An 11,950-nucleotide genomic window follows, 5' to 3' on the forward strand; every position below is an offset into this window, starting at 1 on the left:
TGTAATATTAACTCACATCTAAGCTCCTATTCGGAGGCCTTTATATAATTTCGACAAGTTTTTTTTTCTCTTACAGCTTGCAATTTCTTAACCACCCACGAAGATTTAACATTTTCCGACCATATTCACTCCTTTCCAAAAATGTAATTGCCTCTCTTACCAACAGAGCTACACTACCACCAACGTCTTCCCTTCTGTGTTTCCGACACTTAGTATATCCTTTGATGTTCAGTTCCCAACTATGGCATTCTCTCAGCCACAACTCAGCGACGCCAACACTGTTGTACCGACTAATCTTTCAATACGGCACGAATTCATCCACCATATTCAGAAAGCTACGTGCAGTGAAATTCAGACCCTTCAGTACTGTATCTTCCGCCCTTTTGAATGTTGCCTCTGTGGTACACATTATCATTTTGCTGTCTCTGCATTCATACCCGATCTTTGTATTGCCTTTCCTTACAATCATGTTACACTCATCATCTACTTGTAAGCCTTTGGCACATCCTTATCTCTATCAACCTGTTTCCCATCGCCCTGATATATTAGGTTAAAATACTCCCAACAACTCCAGAAAATCTACCAGAAAGAATATTGCTCCCATAATATTTATGTGCAACCGGTTCCTTCTGTGCGAATCCTACCTGCCTCAGAAAATGTCCGAATTATCGAGAAGTCTGAATCCTTGAGTTCTGCTCCAATCCTCACCACCAGGTTTATCTGCCATCTCATTCTATTCGTATTCTCACTGTCGAATAGCACAGGCCGCAAATTTAAGATTACAACACTTGAGGTCCGGCTACTCAGCTTCTTTCCAAACTCTCTATTTTCTTCTTTCAGGGCATCCTCCCTGTTCTTCCTATGCCTTTGATTCCAATTTGTACCCCGACATCTGGCTGCTCAGCCTCAAATTCCAGGATTTTGTGGACGCGTCAAGAAACGTGTATGCCCCTAGCATCCGTGACGCAAACTGCCATCAAATTATTCTTTTTGTGTCCATGAATTCGTCTATTTTTCGGCCTGAATATCATGCCTTCTGTTACTGCTGCTATCTTCTTCAGCTCCATTTCCTTCTGTGCCACGGAGCCAAGGTCAGTGCCAGAGGCATGGCAGCTGTTGTTTTCTCCATTTAGGTCGCTCTCCCAAATGGATTACATATTGTTGAGGGGGACGCCCACTTGTATGCACACCACTATCTGATTTTCCATCATCGCTCTCCTGGTAGTTACACAGTTATCTGTCTCCTGTATAATTAGTGTGATTACCTCCCTGTTGCTCTGGACTATAAGCGTTTCACTTTCCCTAACAAGCCGAAGAACATCGAACTACAAATCTACTTCCCTAATACGGTCTCTAATGATCTGCATTTCGATGCAAATGCGCTGATGTAGCTATCAGAGCCCGGAAGGAGGTCTCCTGAAAATCCTACATTTGACACCCGAAACAGAACAGCGACTGTGTAGTTATACTCGCCATTTTCTCAACAGATGAATAAGAAGTAAGGAATGAATTTACATAGCCCCTGCCTGAACTTGAAGAGGCTTTGTTGAGACAAAACCTTATTACTCTGCGACAGACTATACTGGTACCTATCTTTATAGACCCTTCTTTCCCCGTCGAAAATATTTGACGAACCTGAACGGGAACATTCCCATGGGGTCAGTGGAGTAGTCCAATCAACGACTCCCGTAGAAAAAAAAACTGTTTTTTTGTAATCTATTTGTCCGCCCTGCGCGGAAACACTTCTGTTACGTCTGCTCAATACTCCGATGAACTGCGTGAATTGTCCCTAGAGCGAAGGCCGACGCCATTTTCGCGTTCAACTGAAGTTTCTTGGCACCGACCAACGAAATAAAGGTTTTACGCATGAGAATATTCCGATTCATGCGATCATTGTAAGGGGCAAACACTCTGGACGTGCAGACGAGATTTCTTCATCTCCCTTTGCAGTACTGAGGGAAAATTTTCGAATGCTATGTTGGCGTGCTGTTGGGTAACATTCCTGTTAGGTTGTCGTTCATTGTTCAGCATTGTTCGGAACAGTACTAAAAAAAAACCCAGCAAATTAATGTTTCAGTTCTACTTGGCTTTCCAAATGGCATCCATCAGGATTATGTTATTTAACATGCCATTCTGATCAGACGTCATTCTTCTTAGTTTTATCTCTCACCCATGGATACCAAACTTCCCGTTAAGCTTTGAATGAGCTTTATTGGACTGCGTTGAAATATTTTCTGTCTTTGTCGTTTCTTGACACAACACGGAATTAAACGATGGAATAGGCTTTTATGCCTCGACGGGCCGTTTGAATGCCATTAGAATTAGGAACTCATGAAACAACCTGCAAAATTGTAATATGTCTGGTGTCCGTATCATATCACTTCTCAGTAAGACGTCCCTTCTCATACCGAGATTGATGAATGTGCAAATATTAGAGTATACATTTTGATTACGATCTTTTCTAGCATTTATTTTTATTAGAATGGCGTAGCAAAGACTCAATGGAAAGTTCATACGTCGAATCTACGTCAACGCAATGGCAAACGCACATTGATACCATTAGAACTCAGATAACAGAGTAAATTGGGTATTTAAAATGTCCATGGTTCGACTGCAAAATGTCTAAACAGCACAATTATATTGAACGTTATTGCCAAGCTAAACTGAGATGTTACCGATACCTCCAAACGTGGTAAATTTGTGGCAGGAAGCGGCCACCTTTGCTGGGTTCCGACATGTCGCTGGAATCGTGGATTCAGAAGGCGGTTGTCCCGATTAGATGTAGAAGATTTCCATGAAATGTGATGATTTCATTTGCTTCCTTGGAGCGACTGGATGTGAGGAATAAACACACGGAGTATGTCAGATAAAAAAAGCACAATAAAAATATCGTATAAAATGCATTTGCTATACTTGTATATCCTTAACGGAAGCTGAAGAGGTTGTCGTCTAAGTTATGAGAAAGCAGGTTTAAAGTAGAAATGCACAATAAGACTTTTTTCCCCCATTTTCAAAGAACATGCTTGATACCTCTAAATCGCTGTCCGAGATGATGATGTAAAGCGGAGAAACTACTGAAGTTTAGACAGTTACTTTGGCAAAGGAAAGAGGAATTATACCGAATATTGGAAGATGCAGTTGGGAGAGAAAGACTTAAGTAAGGTTGTCTGATAATGGGGGAGTGAAGTTAACCTTTTTTCTGCCGTAGTTTGATTGGAGTCATTGGCTCTTATGAAATTTTGCCAAGATAATTTTTGTATAATGAAAACTTGAACCATGTTGAGAGACTTGGAATAAACTGAAATTTAGAACTTCCTTCATGCAGTTTGTTTCTTCTTCGTAGTCTTCAATGCCTGGTTTCCCTCCTCGAGACGGTACCAGACTCCTAGCTTTTGACTTTAAAAAAAGAGAAATAAATTTTACTCCGTTATTCAGTGCGAGTAATATGAAGTAATTTCTGATCTTACTATCTTTGCCATTGAGTCGTATGTACAACTGAATCATTGGGTCTGAGGAAGTAACCTGTGTGCGGTCTCGCCAAATTTGCCAACTTTCAGTTGATTGGTTGTGTTGAGGAACAAAGAACTTGCAGAGGATTGGCGGAATTCAGAAAAGGAGTTGATTGGGGGACGTCCTGAAGCAAAAGAAAAGCTGCACGTTATGTGGATAAGACCAACGGCCTCTTAGCAAACGAGTCAGCACTCCTTACGAAGCACAAATTAAACTTTGTTTTAGAAGATATTGTTCCGGTACAAAGCTATAGTGCACCGATCACAGACATGCGATTCCTATATTTGTTTCTTATTGCTGCAGCGCTTCTGATCGGTAAGTTTCTCGATATTTTGAAAACCGTGGTTCTCACCATGCTGAACAGGATAATATATCACTGAATATTATTATCGCAACATTGATCATGGCATGAAATAATCTGGGGATACGAAAGTAACATGGATCCAATTTTCATGCAAATGAAAATAGAAAATTTGATGAGATTATCCAGGACAAGCGAAGCACCCTCAGTCCTTGGCAGAGAAATGTTGTCTTTCTTTTCCTCCTGAGATGTAATGGGGATGGGAACTCGTTGATGGAGACGATTGGAAGTTTGCTCAAAAAGATAATGTAATTCAGCCTTTTCTGCCACCCCTGTTCGTGTCAGACGAGAGTTTTACCTCAAATTGAAACCCCCCACCCCTCTGCTTCAGACGGTGCTAATGACCCGGGGTTTGCTTCGGAGTTATGAGAGTAGAATATTGATAGTCTTTGACTGAAATTTTGAAAATATTTTTGCACTATAACAGGACATTGCCGAAGCGACGCTGTTTATCAGTCACTTGCTGTCACCACCGTCGCGGAAGGAGAAGTTGCAGTGTTAAACTGTAACTATACAGCTACAAGCACGAGCAACCCTGTATTATTATGGTACCGTCAGTATCCCGGAGGTTCTCTGGAGTTTCTGTTGCTCCGTTCGAAATTCGACGGCCACCGAGAAAATATTCCCCAACAACGGTTCACGGCGCAGCTAGATGAGTCGAGCAGAACGGTCCCACTCACAGTATCCGAAGCACATGTAGAAGACACTGCCATGTATTACTGTGCTCTGAGGCCCACAGGGGTATAGAACCAGTCTGAACCTGTACAATAACTAGCTTAGTTCTCTAGTGGCAGCTGAGTGTAACCGCCGCTTTCTGAGCGTCTGTAGGACCTTGGCCGACCTTACAAATGTTCGAATTTCACTACATTTTCCGAGTCTATTATCTATTAGATTGAGTCGTCTTTACCCTATTACTCTTCAATTTGTTCTACTGCACGTGCAGCCGCCAAAATCCCGGCTATTGATTTTTCATACGACAATGGAAACTACAACCTTCTCTTGTGTCTTATTTCTCTCACTATTTCGAAGAGCATCTTTCCCTCGCATTGAGGTGGATACGGATTCTGGAGTGAAATGCTGTTTATTCTCCAATACGTTACGGTGTTGAAATATCGCAAGTTATTATTAACTACAGTTTTTCACATGAAAATGTATTGTTATATCGTTTTTTTTCCGTCTCAATATTTTTTTTTCAAAGCTATGTCTTAGCGCCCTCGTGTGGTTTACTATGTAACTGCAGTCTACCTCTGCCGGAATGTTCACAACGATCTCAAATAACAAATAAATGGCTGATCTTTTACAGGACGAAATTAAATTTTAATTTACCGCTCATCATTGTTAGTGGCACTGAGCTATCGAGGAAGATGTAGTTAGCAGAGCGAGCGTAACTTTTGCTTTGCTCACAATGGCACAGCAGCCATCCCTCGTTTTAGGAAATAATATTAACACCACTCATAACGCCATACAAAAACCTGTGTGTGCCAGTTTATTTTGACTAGCATGGGTTTCCACATTTTATGTTTAATTAAAGCGAAACCCTGATGAGCACTGACTGCAGAGTCATTTTCTTTCGAGAATGACTTAACTACCAATATATCACAGAAAGGTAAAATCACAATTAAAACCAGGTTTAATATCACCGTCATTCTGTATTTCGCACTTTTTTTTTGTAAATCTTGGGCAGCCTTAGAATGAAGGATATAATAAATAAGTATAGAAAAATGTACTGAGTTCAATCAAGTGCATAAAAATAGTGAAAAGAACAGAGAAGAACTGAAATGTAAAAAGAATTGTGTGAGCAGGCTAAAACGAGAATACCTATTTTTTTTATTTCATTGAGAGCTGCAAAACAATAGCCCATGCTTGCGCTTCGGTTGTAAAATTAACTGTCTTTAAATAAATCATAATCTAGGACTGATTTGTCCAATTTCATGAGTGTGTGCGCACCAAATCGCATTGATCATGTAAGTATTTTCAACTTCAACTCGCTGCAGAGATTAGACATGATCGTAAGCAAGTCTTGGAACGCACTAGGTGAATACTCTATTACATTCCAATGGTGATATACCACGCAGATTGTTCCGTCGGACGGGTTTTATGATCTTCTTTAGAATTTAGGACTTCGTGAACTTTGAATCCAAAGGCATCGCACAAGAATCAGCATTTTCCCTCCCCGTCATTGTTTTTTCTTACGAAAATATGGTTTGCCTGCAATGTTGTTTTGATTACGAGAATTTAGTAGCCGGGCCACAAACGATGTGTTAGGCATGTTTTCATTTGAAGAAGCAGGAACTATAGAGTAAAGGGCCAAACATATTTTAAAATATCAGCGAAATAAGGAGTGTAAAATACGTTGTCGCATGCTTGCGAATTCTTAAACATATTAGGGCTGGTGTTTAAGATGACAGTGTACATATTTCAAAGAGAACTGGAGTGCAGCTCTTATTTTGCATAGTCAGACTGTGGTTGATATTTCAGACATGCTGTCAGAGAAGGCTATAGAAAGAAATGCTGTTCTTTGAAGAGCACAGATTGGAAAATTAAACATGGTGTTTCCACAGAGTACAAAGCTGAAATTGAACAGGGTTGATAATATGGTGAAGCTGATAGTGTTTTATTTGCCATAATACCCTTTAACTATATGATACAAGAATTATTGATATTCTCATGATTGAATCATATGTTAGGTAAACTTTGAAGCCAACGCTGATAAAATTCTACATTCAGAGATATCTCAGTGAGTTTCTTTCGTTCACTCAGTCCGATATGGCTGGTTTCTCACTTAGAGGGGGCATTGGCATCTTATTGTTGACATTCAATGTCAGAAATTTGAACTCAGATTTTTCCAAGGACATTCTGTCAGGTCGATTCTCCTTTTGCCATCTTTCTCTTTATTTCTTAAGTTCGCACTTAAGATCATTGATCTATTATGTGCCCTCTCTTTAGTTTTTTTGGCCTTGACAAGAAAACTTGACGTAGCAACATTTCAGTGGAGTGAAGGAAATTTCAGTATTATAAGAAAAGAGTTGGCCAAAGGAAATTGTGAGAAGATACTGGCAGGGAGGAACAGTCTCGGGAGATTGTGTGTAATATGAAGACAAACCTAACGTAGTAACAAAGCGAATGACATAAAACAAAGTAAACATTAGCGGGAAGATAGAAGAAAAGGACATTTTTATATCATTATGAGAGCAACGAAAAATAATTAGAAGCGAAAAGGTGAAATATGAAATCTAGCTTGCACACACAATGAACGTGGATTGTAAATGTCTGAAACGATATAAAACATAGAACCGTGGTGAGTGTGGATATAGGACCGCTAGAAAATGACACCGAGGAAAATAATAACGCGTCGAAAGAGATGGCAGATAATTATATTCGCATTTTGCACCAGAGGTAGCGGTGGAGATTGTGGAGGCATTTGTAATGATGTTTAAAAAACAAATATTGGACACTGGCATGGTGTCAGAGTATTGGAAAATTGCAAATATCACTCCACACGTTAAGAAAGGAGAAAGTCTGCGGAAAGGAAATCATAGTTCATTTAGCCTGAAACTAATGATTAGATTTTATTTTATAATGATGAGGATTACTTGAAGACAGAGTACAAAAATGAAAAGACAGCCTGTTTCATTAAGGAAAAGTCTTGCCTGCAGAGGTTGGTGGAATTCGGCGAGGAGTTTATACGTATGATTGATAAACAGGATGCAGTGGACATTGTATTTTTGTACTTCAAGAAGACATTCGACAAGGTGACACAAGTGTGGATGCTTGCCAGGTTTAGAGCCTGTGATGTTACAGGAAGGTTACAGGCATCGTTAGAGGATTGACTGTTTTGTTATGCTGTATATCAATGATTTGTGTGATGGAATAGATTTGTTTGCTTCCAAATTTGCAGATGGTTGAGTGGCCGGTAGTGTGTGGAAACGGGTAGTATGCCGGCGGGCACGGAAAAAAATACGAAAATGAGCAAGGGTGTGGCAAAAGAAATACAACAATGGAAAATGCTGAATTCATGTATTTTGTACTAGAAGTAAATATGCAGAAAATTTTCTAAACGGAAAGAAAATCCAAAAATCTGAGGTGTCAATTGATTTAGGTTTCATTGTGCAGAACAAAATAATGGCTACCTTGCAGAAGTAGTCGCTGTTGAGGAAACCAAATACAACGTTTGCATTCATTTCGAGATGTCTGGAACAAACGAGGAGGGATGTGGCCTCTACTTAAATATTATGAACAGTGTTGGTGTCGTCAACTCAGAAGTGATGTGTTGCTATTGGAGAGGTTTCAGAACAGTTTCACAAAGAGGATTCCGGGAATGAAACATACAGAGACGTAGGTTAGCTCTGGGTTTGTAATCGCAGCAATTTAGATGGACGTATGATCTCATTGGAATGTTTCGAATTTTGAATCGCTTAGAGTTTGTAGATGAGGAAAAGGATGTTTCTCAAGATTGGGACGTCTAGGACAAGCAGACAGAGCCTCAGGATAGAGGGGTGTCAATTTAAAACAGAGAGGCAGAGAATTGTCTCCAGAACAGAGCGGTGAATGTGTGGAATTTATTTATACAACCAGCTTCGAATGGCAGGTCGTTGGATGTATCTGAGGTACAGCTTCGTGCGTTCCTGATTGAACACGGCTTCAAAGGTTACAGGGAGAAAGTTGCAAAGTATGGAAAGGAAAATTATATCATTCATGATTGACAAAATAACCAGATTATGCTCCTAAGTCTAATGGCCGATCAATTCTGATTTCTTGTACAACGCCAATCCAGAAGAGCTGATACTTTAGTGGAATCAACCACGAGCTGTTCTGAAAATCCATCGCGTCCGGATAAGAAACACCCCCTCCTGTAATCCACTACCACCTGATTTTCCTAATCAATCTGAATATTAAATTCCCACATTACTATTGTAACTTTGACCTCTTGTCGTCCATTTTTCGAAGGCCGTTGTAATTTGCTGGCAACGTGCTTCCTGTAAACGTAATGATTCCAACGATTTGATTTCATTTTTACGTACACAGCAAAGCCGCTCCATCTGCATCCCTGCATATCGTTTCGATACAATCTGTAGCCTTGCATAATGCTCCAACCTGTATTCTTTCAGCCGTCGTCCCGTAATGGCCACTGCATCTTGACTGTCATTTTGTCACTGTACTGGAATTTCACAATGATTACTTGATATTCTCCGCACATTAAGGAACAGCATCTTCATTCATTTAGTCAACCTTTTGTTACGTACCCGTGACACGTGACAGTGGTACCCTTGTCACGTGACTGGGGTTGAAGTTATGCTGGATTTGAGGTAATGGTCTTGTGATGGTGGAGTGACGTCATTTTCCAGCCAGTAGAGATCATGTGACAGTTTTTTTTTACAGGGTATAAGAGGAGGACCCCACCCTGTGGGGAGGGGCATTTCGTGGCTGGATTTGCCATGTTGACTTCATGCCACTGCGTGATTTAATGTAATGACGCAGTTTAGTGGAAAGATGAAGTTTTATCTAATGCCTAAAGTTTTAAAAAGGTCATTGCCAGCTGTTTCTTTACAATACTGCTAGTGGAGAGTGAAGGTAGGAGTTCGGGAGTTAAAGATCGAGGAGAATCGATTTTCGACGGTGGAATGGGTTCGACCTTGTGTGATCTTCATTCGGAAGGATCTCGTTGACTGTTCTCGTGCTAATCTCTGCGGGATAGCAGAAGATTGAGGACAGTGTGATAAAGGTAGGGTCAGTGCCTTTAAGCCGTTACATTTCATAAAATTCTGCGTGGGAAAGATCGACGCCGGGGATCGAAGGAAAGCGACGTGGAAGAGAATTTAAAACGCCTTAAAAAGTCTCTCCTTTTAAATGGACTGAGCATTTTGAACTTTTGGCAATAGCACTTTAAAGAACTATTTTTGCAACATCGCTTTAAGAACTGTTTGAGCTGCATCGCTTTATGAACTGTTAAGCTGCCACACAGCAGCTGTTTTCCGGTTACGTTAGTGTTTGTTTACTTTTGGGGGGGTTTGTTTTCAGTGTTTAATAAACGTGTTATTTGTTCTAAAAACCCTAGCCTAACTCACATATATTTATTGTTGCCTGAATACGTAACATAAATATGGGGGCTGCGTCCGGATTGGATCGTTTGAGTTTAAATGCTTGTTAACTTTTGAGTCGGTGTTTTGGAAACGGGGAAAACTCGATTCTTTTGTTTGATTGGCTTGTGAGTGGTATTCGGCAACGATGTATATTGATGAGTTTTTGGATTCGCCAGGCGCGGAGTTGTTCGTGAAGGCGAAAAAGACTGAGGTGTCTGAGATAGCTAGTAGATTGCAACTTAAAGGTATTTTGACGACTACATCGAAGGCTGTAATACTGAGAAAAATCGCGTCTCACTATGTGGATTCGGGTGTTTTTGATGATTCGGTTTTAGAATCGTTTCCAATAAATAATCTGGAGATGCACTTGCAAATCGAACAGATGACGTTAGAGCGTTGTAAATTAGAGGCTGCACAAAAACAGAGAAAATTTGAAGATGCAATGGAGGAATTAAGGTCTGGGAATCAGTCTTCTGGTTCTAAAAAACCGTTTGTTGCTAGTCAAGAAATTAAATTGTTCCCTCCATTTAGTGAAACAGAAGTGGAAAGATATTTTCAACATTTTGAAACTATTGCTCGGATGTCAGAGTGGCCGAAAGATAAATGGTCAGTGTTGTTACAGAGTGTAATTAAAGACAAAGCACAACAGGTTTACACAGCTTTAACTGCTGCGCAAGCACTTTATTATGATATTGTGAAAATGCATAATCTCAATGCATACGAATTAGTCCCAGAAGCTTATAGGGAAAGATTCAGAAGTTTGAAAAATTCTGTGGAAAAGACTTACGTGGGATTTGCCTATGATAAAGCTATGTGTTTTGAGAGATGGGTTTCTTCTAAAAATGTAAATGAGGACTACGATACATTGAAAGAGCTGATTTTGATGGAGGAATTTAAAAGAAGCATTCCCGTTGAAGTAAGGACCTACTTAAATGAGAGGGATACTGATAATTTGCAGGACTGTGCTAGATTAGCTGATGAGCATGTTTTAATCCATAAGAAAAAATTCCCTCACGGCAGAATTTTTAAGAGGAAAAATAATATGGAGACTCAAGATAAATCAGAAATTCAATCAGAGGTTAATGGGAAAGGTAAGGAGGAAGGAAAACCTGTGAAGGAAAGACTGTTTGGTCTTATTTGTAACTATTGTAAGAAGCCTGGCCATGTAATAGCTAACTGTTTCAAACTGAAAAAGAAAGAGAAGGAAGCAGTTCCAGATGCTTGTGTGCAACATACTGAAACACCTGTAAAATTACAGGGTTTGGTAAACACAAATGAGGCTTTGTTAGAGTCTGACCAAGTTAAAAAGGGATATGATCATTTTATAACTGAAGGGTTTGTATCCTTGAAAGAAGGATCTACTCTAGAGTCAATAAAAAGCCTTAGGGATACTGGAGCTTCTCAATCACTGATGTTAGACAGTGTGTTGAAGTTTAATGAAGAGAGTGATACTGGTGAGGTAAATTACTTAAGAGGTGTTGGGAGTGATTTTATGCCTGTACATTTACATAAAGTAAATTTAAAGTCAGGGTTAGTTACAGGATTTGTTAAAGTAGGATTACAGCATAGCTTACCTGTGAAAGGTATTTCTTTATTGTTAGGTAATGACTTGGCAGGTGGACAAGTTTTTCCTGAAGTGCATTTGACAATGGAGTCAGAGGAACCAGAGATGAATTTTAACACATGTTTTTTCCTGTGTTGTGACTAGAGCTATGGCTAAAAAGATTGATGTGCAGAATGAGGTTGTTACTCATGACTGTTCAACTCAGGATTCGTGTTTTGAGGATGTGTCAGAGACTTTCTTACCTTCGTTGTTTGAACAAGATTCTGGGAGTAAGTCTGACTATGAAGATTTATCTCTGTCTCGGAAGGAGATGATAGCAGAGCAGAATAGAGACCCTGAGATTATAAAATTGAGAGAACAAGCTTTACTAGAAAGTGAAATTGAGAAGGTGTCAGTAGGATATTACTTGAAAAAAAGGAGTGTTGATGAGGAAGT

Source organism: Hemitrygon akajei, chromosome 25 (genome assembly GCF_048418815.1).
Source record: "Hemitrygon akajei chromosome 25, sHemAka1.3, whole genome shotgun sequence".
Classification (NCBI taxonomy): Eukaryota; Metazoa; Chordata; class Chondrichthyes; order Myliobatiformes; family Dasyatidae; genus Hemitrygon; species Hemitrygon akajei.